We start from the raw sequence: 13,341 nt of genomic DNA, 5'->3' as shown, positions 1-13,341 counted from the left end.
AATTCCGTGTTCATCTTTGATAAATCCATCAGTGGTGCCAATACGTTGCTGAAATTTGCAACAAACTTCCAATAGAATCCAGTCAGTTCGAAAAACTGAACCACCTCTTTCTTCGAGGATGGTCTTGGAAATTCCTCAAAGCCCTTTGTCTTTGTGTTCCATGGGGTCAACCTTCCATGTCCAATGTAATGTCCCAAGAACGTCACCTCTGCCTTCGCGAATTCTGTTTTCTTTAAGTTTATTACCAAGTTTGCTTCATGTAATCGATCAACATGCTCTGCCAGCTGTAACATAGGAGCTTTCACTCACTTGCTAAAGATCACTACATCATATAGATAAAGTGCACAATTTGTACATCTGGCCGCAACTCTGTTCCTGAGTCTTAACTGTGGCTGAAGCATTATTCATTCACATGACATACTTGATAACGTTTTTGTCATATCTGGCATCTTTACCAGATAGTTTAATTGACTCAACATTTTTTTTTAGTTTGAAAGGGGCCACTAAACCTTGCTTTGAAGGGATTTCCTACCACTTTTGGCAATACTAATATGTCATCCAAACATACTTTATTCTATGCCGTGCCCACTTCAGGTGCTGTTGAGCTAACTCACCTACTCCATTTAAATTCTCCCTCATCTCATATATATAATCCAAGTGTGAGATCTCCGACTTTGGTCCTGTCAAATTATATTCAATACATTTCAAAGGACCTCTCACTTCATGTACGAATATTAACTCAAAGGAAGTAAATGGAGTAGATTTATTTGGGGCATCTTCGATGATAAGCAATTTAATGGGACACTTTTATCCCAATCATTTGGCCAATCCCGACAGTACACTGTTAACATGGTCTTCAGTGTCTGATGCCAACTTTTCCGGGGATTCAGGATGGGGCGCACTTGATTTGAAGTGCTGTATGCCTAAGCTTTCCATGACTTCCTTAAATAGCTGAGTGGTCAAGTAAGAACCTTGGTCTGACTGACTCTCTCTGGGTAGGCAACAGCGAGAAAAGAAAGCTACCAACCCCTCCACCTCCCGTTTTGCCTTCACACTCCGTAATGGAATTGCCTCTGGAAATCTGGTAGACACATCCATTATGGTCAGCAAATATTGGTTTCCACTATTATTTTGGAAAGGGGAGCTACACAATTAATCATAACCTACGTGAAAGGAATTGGTAACAAACGTTTTATTACTGTCTGTGACAAATTTGGTATGTATGTCATGTACAACAAAAATTAACCACGTCCTTGTGCATTCCAGGCCACTAGAAATGCTTCTGTACCTTCGCCTGAGTCTTCCATACACCGAGGTGACCGCCTGCAGTTAGTTCGGGTGCTACCCATAACACAGTATGCTGCCAGTAACATGATCTACTGCACTTCGGCCCATTTCCCTTCTGAACTAATCGACCATTTCTCTCCACGTTCAGGTATCTTCCTGCACCATTACATCAAACAGGGTGTCAGTTAACTGAACATCAACTCCTTTGTCTTTTTCTTTTGTTTTTCCTTCCTGCTGTAACTTATGACAGGAGGATCATGTTAGTACACAGTGAGGAAAAATTCCTGGGTATATTTCTTTTAACTCCTCAGTTCCCTAGTTTTCACTTGCCTTCTCCACCACAAGGGGTGTCTTTCCCACCTTGGATCCTGCTAAACTGTTCCCAAGAATAAAGCGTATTCCTGGAACTGACAGTCTGTCACTCGCTCTCACTTTTACTTCCCCAATCTTGATTTGGAACACCAACCTGATGTTTCTGTCCCCCAACCTTAATTTACACAAATTATCACGCTGTTGAGTAACATGTCAGAAAAAGTGAAAATACTTCCATCTCTTACAGTTAGGGGCTGCGAGAAAGTGAGGACTGCAGATGCTGGTGATCCGAGTTGAAAACTGTGGAGCTGGAAAAGCACAGCATGTCAGGCAGCATCCGGGAGGCAAGAGAATTGACGTTTCAGGCACAAGTCCTTCATCAGGAAATTGGGGGTAAGGGAGGGGGAAGGGGGCTGAGAAATAATTAGGACGGTGGGGGTGGAGCTGGGTGAAAGGTAGCTTGGAAGGTGATTGGTATATGCAGGTGGGGTGTGGTGTTGATAGGTCGGAGAGGAGGGTGAAGTGGATAGGTGGTAGGACAGCTCGACCCCTCAAACTATACAGCATCAACATCGACTTCACCAATTTCCAAATCTCCCCACCCCAACCTCATCCCAGATCCAACCGTTTAATTTAGCACCGCCCTCTTGAACTGTCTTAATTGTCCATCATCCTTCCCATTTATCGACTCTACCCTCCCCTCCGACATATCACTATCACTCCCACCTACATCTTCGTATAGCCTTCCCAGTGACCCTCCAGCCTGCCCAGCTCCTACCCTCCTATTTATCTTTCAGCCCCCTTGTCCCCAAGACACATTCCTGACGATGGGTTTATGCCTGATATGTCGATTGTCCTGCTCTTCAGATGCTGCCTGATCTGTTGTGCTTTTCGGGAGCTTCACTTCTCAACTATTAGAGACTGAGCAGGTCTCGCATCTCAAAAAAAAATAATTTATTTTCCTTCCCCTTATCCGCCCACCCCCCCCCCCCCCCACCCCCGCCCTTTCTGAGTAAATTTTATCCATAGAGGCAAATTCCTTACAGAGATCAGGTACTAACTCCATACCTAGCCCTTGCCTCGGCTGTGCAATTTCCTGCAGCTCCTCAGCTCCACTTGGGGTCTCCTTTACCAGTTTCACTAATGTCACTGGGCTTAGCCTCGTCTACCACATATTTTCCCAAAGTGTCTCCCTTCAATGCCCAGCACTGTGTGTCCTAGCTTACCGCAGTGAAAACACCTTTTTCCCATTGCCCTTCTTAAACCATCGGCACTGTAATTTTATGTGTTCTACTGCCTTGAGGCCTTTCACCTCCTTTCGTCCCTCTTGGGCTCTTTTTTTCGCCTGTGCTAAACTATTGTCAGTGCGCTCTACTGTTCACTTTGTAGTGTAGGATCTCCCCTTCTCCCAATTTCTATCCCTCACTGGATGAAAATCCTCCCAGAAGCTAAATTTCATCTCATACACAAATGCATATTTACCTGCCATTTCTGCTGTACTTCTCACTTCTTCAACTTTCATTCATAGGAATTCTTACCCTCTCTGTAAGTGAGTCTTTAAACTCCTCCAGCAGAATAATCTCCCTTCGAGCCTCACAGGTCTTATCCATTTTTAAGGCCAGCACCCATCTATCAAAGTGACTGTGGTTAACTCTTTCAAATGCAACATAAGTCTGATCTAGTTTCGTCCCTATATTTCGGAACCACTGTACTAATGCATAACCACTCAAAATAGCCCGTTTGACATCTGCATAATCTCTTGACCCCCCCATCTGACAGCGCTGCACATACCTCACCAACTGTGCCCACCCAATTAGTCTGAACGAGCATTACCCACAAGTTCACTGGATACGCCATCTACTGCGCCATTTTTAAAAATGAAATAAAAACAGATTTTGACATTTTCTTTCACCGAAATATGGCAATGTATTAACATAGCTGTATATATCCCGACGTTCTCCCTTCATCTCTCTTCTGTTAATTTAGCTTTCTTGATTAATTCCCAACTTCGGAATTTCAAATTTTCTCTCTCTTTTTCCTATCTTTCCCTTTATCTCTGTTCTGTCTCTGTTTCTATCCCTTTTTAAATCTTCTAATTCCAGTTGCCATATTTGCAATTTAAGTTTTTATAATTCTACTGCAGTTGCCTGTCTCTCTGACTCACTAAAGTGCTTGACCATCTCCATTACAATTTCAGCGTTCCTTTTGTCCCTGGTTAAACCCAATTGCAACCTTTTTGCTAATTCTAAAAATATTCCTTCTGTCTTTGTAATCTTCCTTGGCAAATTTAGTAACTTCGTTAGTAATGTTAAAAGCCATTTCTCTCACTCTTAGTTTAACCAACCACAAGGTAACAAAATTAAATTAGTTTTTCCACCGGTTTTATTTCAAGATCTAGGTCTCTAATTGCAATGAATTGGAATTTGCTGGGACCTTTTGTACCGCAAATCAGTTAAAGTCTGTCCAAGTCCCATATGGCAAGGCCTCAAACTGTTATGACATCAATATCGAACCTCTGTGTTAAATAAAACCACACACCCAGAAAAGCTCACCTTACATTAAAATCTGTTAAAACGTGTGTGACAGAGAACTCCTAAATTACACTAATTAACAAAAAATAACAATTTATGTGTGTGCAAGGTAGCTCGCTGAACATGAAAGTTTGTTTTCGGACGTTTCGTCACCATGACGAGGTGACATTATCAGTGAGAGTCCCGCTGAAATGCTGGTGGTATGTCCCGCCTCTCTATTTATAGGTCTTGATTTCTTAAGGTGGGTGATGTCATTTCCGTTTTTTTCATTCCAAGAGAAGGTAGACAGGATCTAAATTGATGTGTTTATTGATGGACTTCTGGTCAGAATGCCATTCCTCTAAGAACGTCCTTGCATGTCTTAGCATGTGCGTGTGTTGTTCCAGTCAAAGTGGTGCCTTTCTTTGTCTGTATTATGGAACATAGTGATAGGGGGTTGCGTCTTTTGGTGGCCAGGTGGTGTTCATGTATCCTGATAACGCGACAACAGGACAATTTAAATAGCGGAAAAATGATTTTTTATACATTGTTTCATCAATGTCTGTGTGCATATATTTTTCATATGTGAACCACACATTCTAAATGAATAATGGAGACACATTTATCGAAAAATGATGCACATGACGTATAAAATTTATAAAACATTGTTCGATGCTCATCTAAAGTGTTATTTTCCCCTTCTCTCAATGTTCCCTCCTTTTCTGGAATTCTCCACTCTAATCTCTCATTCTTATCAGGGTGTGTGTTATAAACTCTTGTTATTGGTATACCAACTTATTTCAGTTAATCACCTTTCGACCGGGAATTCAATATATTGGTCTGCTGGGTATTTCCAAAGCTAGTGTCTGTCATATTATTGGAGATTAAAATTCTGGCATCAGACCCAGCATTTGAACAGATTACTCTGTCGTATATGCACTGTACAAAAGACCACAGCACACAGGAATTGCCAAAACATTGAGGGATGTGCATCTACTTCTTTCAATAATCTAATTTTCTCATCTTGCACATTTCCTCATCTATATCCTCTCTCTCGTTCTCTCTTTGTATATAGTTAAGAAATTTGCCAATTATTCTTTACGTCCCATCTCTCAAAACTCCTTTTTCGGTTCATATCTATTGCTGTATTATTGATGTAATGTGATTATAATTAAGCAATGTAACTGCAAAGACATGTGGGAGAAGCTGGCCATAGTTAATTGGAAGGAGAGTCGAGCAGGGAAGACAATGGAGCAACAAAGGAATTTCTGTGGATAATTCAGAGGATAACAGAAATTCTCCCAAAACAGATGAAACATACTTATGGGAGGGCAAGGCAGCCATGAGTGATATGGCATCAAACCAAAAGAGGAAACATACAATGTGGTGAAAATTTTTGGGAATCCAGAGAATTCATTGGCTCTGAAACTACATAAGGCTGGCATCACTGACCCTACAGAGCTCTTAATCATGGTCAGGGAGAGAAACAGAGGGAAACACATTCAATTTAAACGCAGAAGATGGTATTACTCAAGGAAAAAGATTTAGATGAATTAAGCAATTGAATTAAAATCAGTTAAGTGTTTTTATGGAATGTGTCAGATTGGAAGCACGACCTCATCAGAATGAGAATATGAAAATGAAAGTGTTACCACATCAGAAACCAGAGTAAGTCACTGAGTACAGGGCTGATCTGTCAAAGAGTCTCAGTGAGAATTGGGGAACAGACAGCAAAGTTGAATTTCAGATCTTGCACTCAAAACTGCGTATCCATGTAGTGCTGTAGACCACAGCAGCAGGAGAAGCAAAACACCATTCAACCACCACCTGTAACATTTTGCCCGGGGATAATTTCATTAGTCTGCTATTACCTTCAACACAATCTATGTTTCAGCAATGACTTTGGGTATACATGTCAGGGTTATAACCATGTGAAACTAAACCTAATGGAAGCTCCGCAGTCCTGTTGCATTCAGTCATAAATGGTGGTGGATGATTAAACAAATGACTGGAGGAAAGAGATTCACAAACGTCCTCATTCTAAATAATCGAACAGACCTACACATCAGAGTAAAAGATATAGATGCTTTATCTACAACATGCTCAGCTAGAAGTACTGAGTTGATGATCCAACTCACCCTCATCATGATACCCACAGAATCACAGATGCCAGTCTTTAATCAATTCGATTCACTGCACGTGACATGAAGAAACAGCTGAACACTGTAGATTCGACAAATGCAATGGACCCTGACCCCATTCCTGCATAGGACTGAAGATTAGGTTAAATTACTTACAATGTGTAAACAGACCCTTCGGCCCAACAAGTCCACACCGACCCGCCGAAGCATAACCCACCTATTCCCATATATTTACCCATTTACCTAACACTACAGGCAATTTAGCATGGCCAAGTCATCTGACCTGCACATTTTTGGACTGTGGGAGGAAACCGGAGCAAACCCATGCAGACACGGGGAGAATGTGCAAACTCCACAGTCAGTCGCCGGAGTCGGGAATTGAACCCGCGTTTCTGGTGCTGTGAGGCAGCAGTGCTAACCACTGTGCCACCGTGCCGCCCACAAGCAAGCTGCACAACAAGCCGTGTCCCTGGGGAAGCTGTTTCATTCCAGATCCAACTCTGACATCTCCCTGGCAATGTGAAAAATTGCTCAGCTATGTCCAGTCCCCTAAGACGAGAATAATTACAATCTGACCAATTGCCACTCCCTCAGGACAATCACGTTCGTCAAATTGGTAGGAGTTATTTTTGACAGAGCTGTCAAGCAGCACAGAAATAACCTGCTCAGTGTGGTTTCTGACAGGTCTCCATGTGGAGATAGTGCTGTTGTGGAGATGTCACTGGATTACTAATCCAGACAAGACTAATGCTCTGGCAGATTGTGGAAGTTAAAAATAACTAATAAAATATTAAGATACAAAACCTGGTGTCAGTAACAGTGACCTTGAAGCCAATGTCGATTGTAAACACCAATTTGCTTTCCCAAAGTACTTTCAGGAAGTGAATCTCCCGTGCTTTCCTGGTCTGGACTAAAAGTGACTCTAGACACACAGACATGTGATAAACCTATTCAATGGTCTCTGAAATGGCCAAGCAAGATACTCAATTGTATCCAACTGTTTCGAGGTCTTAAATGATAAAACCAGACAGAACACCCAGCACCAGCCTCGGTATCGGAAAAGGGAATGGAAAACACAATCCTGTCGCCCCTGCAGAGACCTCCTTCCTAACATCTGAGAGTTCGTGACAATTTTCCCACAGACAACACAGAAACGTGAGGAAAGGAGGAGGCCAGGAAACACATTGAGCCTCCCCCATTCTAGTTCATGTTCAAACATTTCCTCAATGCATTTATCCCACACAATGAATATATCCGTTCATGTGAATAACCTTGTGAAGCTATAAAAATAGGAAGTACAGTAGTCCCTTTCGTCCATCGAGTTTGCTAAACAATTCAGCATAATGATGGCTGGCCTTTTATTTCCACAGCGTACTCTTGCTCTCCCCTCATCCCTTTAGTACCTCTAAATCCTTATTTATATTCAGTGACTTGGCTTCCAGGTGTGAGCGAATTCCCCAGGTTCACTAGTTTCTGAGTGCATTTATTCTCATCCCGATGCAGAATGCCCTACCTGTAACTAATAGTGTGGGCCCTTATTTTAGACACCACAGCCTGGGGAATCATCATCCCTGCTTGCAATCTGTCTCACCCTGTCAGAGTTTATTTTATCTCACTGAGATCACCACTCATTTTTCCTAAAGCACAGTTGCCTCAAACTCTGTTCCCACAACAAGCCTGTCATCCCAGAGATCAGTCTGGTCATCCTTCACTGCTATCCCTCAATGCCAGGTTTGTCCTTTATACGTTAAGGAGAAAAAAACACAATTCTGCACAATTTTAGAGATTGGGTCTCTCCGAGGGCCTGTACAGCTGCAGTAAGACTTCCTTACTCCTGGATTCAAATCCTCCTGAAATGAAGGTAAACGCACCATTTATATCCCTAACTGCTTTCTGTTCCTGTAAAATTGCTTTCAGTGACTAGTGTACAGGGAGATCCAGATCCTTTTCAATGTTACAGCTCCCCACTTTGTGGGTCTACGTACACTGGTCAGCGTGACAATGTCATTCCCAGTATTGACCTCTGTGTTGAGAACTCACTGCGCTGCAGGGACCGTGGAGCGCTGCTCAGAAGGAAACAACAAAAAGGAGCATACATCGCTTTGTAGATCAACATGTTTCAAACATAGGCTGACAATCTCTTGTTCCCACCAAAGGGCACACCGTCACCTCTACCCACCTGGCTCTCCATCTGCCACGTATTTGCCCATTCACTCCACTTGTCTAAGTCACTTTGGAGCTTTTTTTACATCCTCCTCACCCACTCACAATCCCACAGCCTTTCGTGCTGTCAGCAGGCTGGGATATATTGTATTTGATTCCCGCAACCAAATATTTAATGGGTATTGTGAGCAGCTGGGGCCTGAGCACCGATCTGTGCGGGTACCTCAGCAACCTTCCTCTGTTATTTTTTTTCCAATGATCCCATACATCTGCTGCCCTTGTCCTTCTGGATAGACGTGGTCGTGTGCTGGGAAGATGGTATCTGAGGCTCTTTGGTGAACCATATCAGTACATCTTGTAGATAGGAACACACTACTGCTGCTGAGCGTTGATGGTGGAGCATTGTGGATGAAACTACACTCAAACTCAATGCTTAGTTCTGGATGGTATCAAGCTTCTTGAGTGTTGCTCGGGCTGCAATCGTCCAGGAAAATAGGGAGTATTCGAGCACACTTCTGACTTATTGTAGATAATGGACAGGCTTTTGGAAGTCAGGAGGTGAGTTTCTCGCCGCAGTATTCCTAGCTTCTGACCTGCTCTTGTAGTTACTGTGTTTATGCGGTGAGTCCAGTGAGTTTCTGAGCAACGGTTACCCCCCAGGACTTTGATACTGGGGGATTCAGTGATAGTAACAACATTGAATGCCAAGGGGCAATGATTAGATTGTATTTTATTGGTGATGGTCACGGTCTGGCATTTGTGTGGCCTCAATATTACTTACCACGTGTCAGCCTGGATACTGTGCAGAAATTGTCGCATTTGGATATGGACTGTTTCAGTATCTGAGGAGCCACATATGTTGATGAACATTGTGCAATCATTGGCAAACATCCCCACTTCTGACTTTATAATAGAGGCAAAGCCATTGATGAAGCAGCCCTGAAGATATTTGGGCATAGACCACTGCCCGAGGGTCTCCTTCAGACTTGTCCTGGAGCTAAGTTGACTGACTTTTATCAAACCATGACCATCTTCCTAAGTGTCAGGTATGATTCTAACCAGCGGGGAGTTTCCCCCTGATACCCATTGATTCCAGTTTTGCTACCACACTTGTTCGAAGGCTGCCTTGTTTGAAAGGGCTGTCACTCTCACCCCACCTCTGGAATTCAGCTCTTTTGTCCATGTGTGAACCAAGGTAATGAGGTCAGGAGCTGATCGACTCTGGTGGAGCCCAAACTGGGCGTCATTGACCAGATTATTGCTGAGCAGGTGCGGCTTGAAAGCACTGACACCTTCCATCACTTTACTGATGATAGGGAGTAGACTGATGGGGAGGTAATGAGCCAGATTGGATTTGTTCTGCTTTTTATGTGTAGGAGATACTTGGGTAGTTTTCCACATAATCGGGTAAATGTCTTTGTTGTAACTGTATTGGAACAGGAAAAAGTGAGGACTGCAGATGCTGGAGATCAGAGCTGAAAATGTGTTACTGGAAAAGCACAGCAGGTCAAGCAGCATCCAAGGAGCAGGTGGCCCATGCCCGAAACGTCGATAATTTCCTGAAGAAGGGCTCATGCCCGAAACGTCGATTCTCCTGCTCCTTGGATGCTGCCTGGCCTTCTGTGCTTTTCCAGCAACACATTTTCAGCACTGTATTGGAACAGCTTGGCGAGGGCAGTGACAAGTTCTGGAGCACAAGTTTTCAGTACTATTGCCAGAATGTTGAACAGCATGTATACCCTATGGAGTATCCAGTGTCTCCAACCGTTTCTGGATATCGCGTGGACTGAATCGAATTGGTTGATGACTGGTAACTGAATCGCTGCGGACCACTGGAGGAGGCCGAGATAGGTCATCCACTCAGCACTTCTGACTGAAGATTGTTGCGAATGCATCAGCCTCATCGTATATACTGAAGTGCTGGCCTTTTCCATTATTAAGGATAGGGATACTTGTGGAATCTCTTCCTCCAGTGAATTGTTTCATTATCCCCAGCGTTTATTATTTAGAAGTGGAAGGACTGCTTTGTCTGTCACTTCCTGCTTCTGCTGTTTAGTGCACAAGTAGTCCTGTTTGGTGGCCTCACCAGGCTGACATCTAAATGTCAATTGTGCCCAGTGCTGCTCCTGCCCTCCTGCACACTCCATTGAACGAAGGTTGATCCTCTGGCTTGATGGTAATTGTTGTGAGGGGGATATGCCAGGCCATGATGTTGTGCGGGAGTACAATTCTGCTGCTATTGATGACCCATAACACCTTATGGAAACCCAGACTTGAGTTGTTAGATCTGTTCGAAGTCTGCCTTATTTAGCACCGTGATAGTGCCACTCAAAATGATGGAGGTTATTCTCAATGTGAAGATGCGACTTATCTCCACAATGACTATGCAGTAGTCACTCTTACCAATATTGTCATGGGCAGATACTTCTGCAACTGGCAGAATAGTAAGAATGTGGTCAAGTATGCATTTTCCTCTTGTTGGTTCCTTCACCACCTGCCACAGACCCAGTCGAGCTGTTATATCCTTTAGGATTCGACCAGTTCGAATAGTAATGCTGCTGCAGAGCCACTCTTGGAGGTGGACATTGAAATCCCCCACCCAGAGTACATTTTGCGTACTTACCACCACCAGTGTTTCCTTCAAGTGTTGATCAGCATGGAGGAGTACTGATTCATCAGTTGAGAGAGGCTGGTACATGGCAATCAGCAGGAGGTTTCCTTTCCCATATGTAAACTAACGCCATGAGACTTCATGGGATACAGAGTCACTATTGAGGACTCCCAGAGCAGTTCCTTCCAACTGTATCCCACTGTGACGCCACGTCTGCTGTGTCCCTCCTGCTGGTGAGACAAGAGATATTCGGGGAAGACGAAGGGGTGTTTGGGACATAGTCATACTCACAGAATCATACCTTACACTGACCAAATACTTAACTACACCAGCAACCATCCCAACACACACAAACGAAGCTGTATCAGAACACTATTCCAATGAGCCACCTCGCACTGCAGCACAGACGAACTTCGGAAAACAGAGAACCACCTATACAATGTATTCAGGAAGAACGTATACACAAAAAATACAATTCGCAGACTTCTCAAGAACAAACCACAACAAGCAGACCAAACACAGCCAGAAACCTTAACCACCTTACCATACATCAAAGAAGTTTCAGAAATGACAGCCAGACTACTAAGACCCCTCGGAATCCTAGTAGCACACAAACTCACCAACATTCTCAAACAAAAACTAACAAGCTTAAAAGACCCAGTACAACCCATGGACAAAACCAAAGTTATCTACAAAATTCCATGCAAGGACTGCCACAAACACTATGTAAGACAAAAAGGAAGAAAGTTAGCCACCAGGATACACGAACACCAGCTAGCCACAAAAATACACGACCCCCTCTCCCTCGTAGCCCTACACACGGAGAAAAAAATACCATTTTGAATGGGACAACACATCTATCCTTCGTCAGGCAAAGCAAGGATATGCCAGAGAATTCCTAGAGGCCTGGCGCTCCAACCACAACGCCATAAACAAACAAATTGATCTAGATACCATCTATTAACCCCTCAGAATATGAACAGGAAATGGCATCACCACAAACCCCAGGAACACCATCCATGGCAAACATATAAATAGAAAGCAGGAGACAACAGCTTCGCTTCACTTGGAGGTCGCCACTGATGATGTTACCTAGCCAGGTAATGAAATGTCTAGATATCAAACCAACAGCTCAACGAGCAAACCTACACCCTATGCCTTACAGATTATGTCAGACTGCTGCTTGATGAGTCTGTTTATTTCTATTAACTGTTTCCTGCCAGCTGTCCTATTCTAGAAACACGGCCATATATTAGCCCCAATCCACAAAGATTTGATTTTGCAAATTGGGCTTGGCGCTTTACCAAAGTTTTTCTGAAAATCCAAATGTATTACATACATTGCTTCTCTTTCATGTCTCTCAGTCTGTTTCTCAATCATAATTCCCATTTCATAAATCTATGTTAATGTTGTCCATGACCATTATTTTCAGTCCCAATAATTTCTCCTAAACCATTTACTTACTATGTTCTATGTTCCATGTACTATATCATTTTCCCACACCAGACTTGGTTTTCCTAGTCTTGTTAGAAATTTCTGTGAAGACAGAACTGAAGTAATGGCCTCATAGTTCTGCCATTTCACTGTTCCCCATTGCCCATTCTCTGGTTTCAGATTATAAGGAAGCTGCACTTATTTTCTCATACTTCTCACACTGACATGATTTAACAAGCTATTACAGTTCACTCTTCTAACCCTTGTGAATATACTCTTCAGAAACCGATCAATTTCTGCCTTCAGATACTCAATACTTGACACCATACACTCACAAGAGAATAGACTCTGTGCCAACTGAAATACAGCACGATCCATATTAGTCCCACTTTACAACACCAGGCCCACAGCCGGGATTGCTATGACACTTCCAAGTGCTCGAACAAGCACTTTCTAACTGTTGCGGGGTGACCTATGATAACTCCCCTCTCAGCAAGTGCATTCCAGACCCCAACACCCTCTGTGTGAAAATAAACCTCTCTGTACCTCAAACCCTTCACTTTAAAAGTGTGCTCCCTTGTTCTTGACCATCTGAGTAAAAGGAACAGCTGCTGTCTATCCACCCTCTCCATGCCCCTCGTTATCTTATCCTTCTGAATCACATCCCGCTCAGCCTTCTCTGCTCCAAAGTAAACAACCCGAGCTTATCCAGCCTCTCTCCATAGCTGATATGCTCCATCCCAGGGAGCATCCTGGTGAATCTCCTCAGCACCCCCTCCAGTGCAATCACATCCTTCCTGGAATGTGGCTCCCAGAACTCCACACAGTATTCCATCTTTGCATAACCAAAGCCCTGTATAGCTCTTATAATCTACTCCCTGAT

This window comes from Chiloscyllium plagiosum, unplaced genomic scaffold (assembly GCF_037043375.1).
Source record: "Chiloscyllium plagiosum isolate Xiang-an unplaced genomic scaffold, Cpla_swu_hap1 HiC_scaffold_37, whole genome shotgun sequence".
In the NCBI taxonomy this organism is placed as follows: Eukaryota; Metazoa; Chordata; class Chondrichthyes; order Orectolobiformes; family Hemiscylliidae; genus Chiloscyllium; species Chiloscyllium plagiosum.
The sequence above is the reverse complement of the archived record's forward strand: the minus strand, read 5'-3'. Positions refer to the sequence as shown.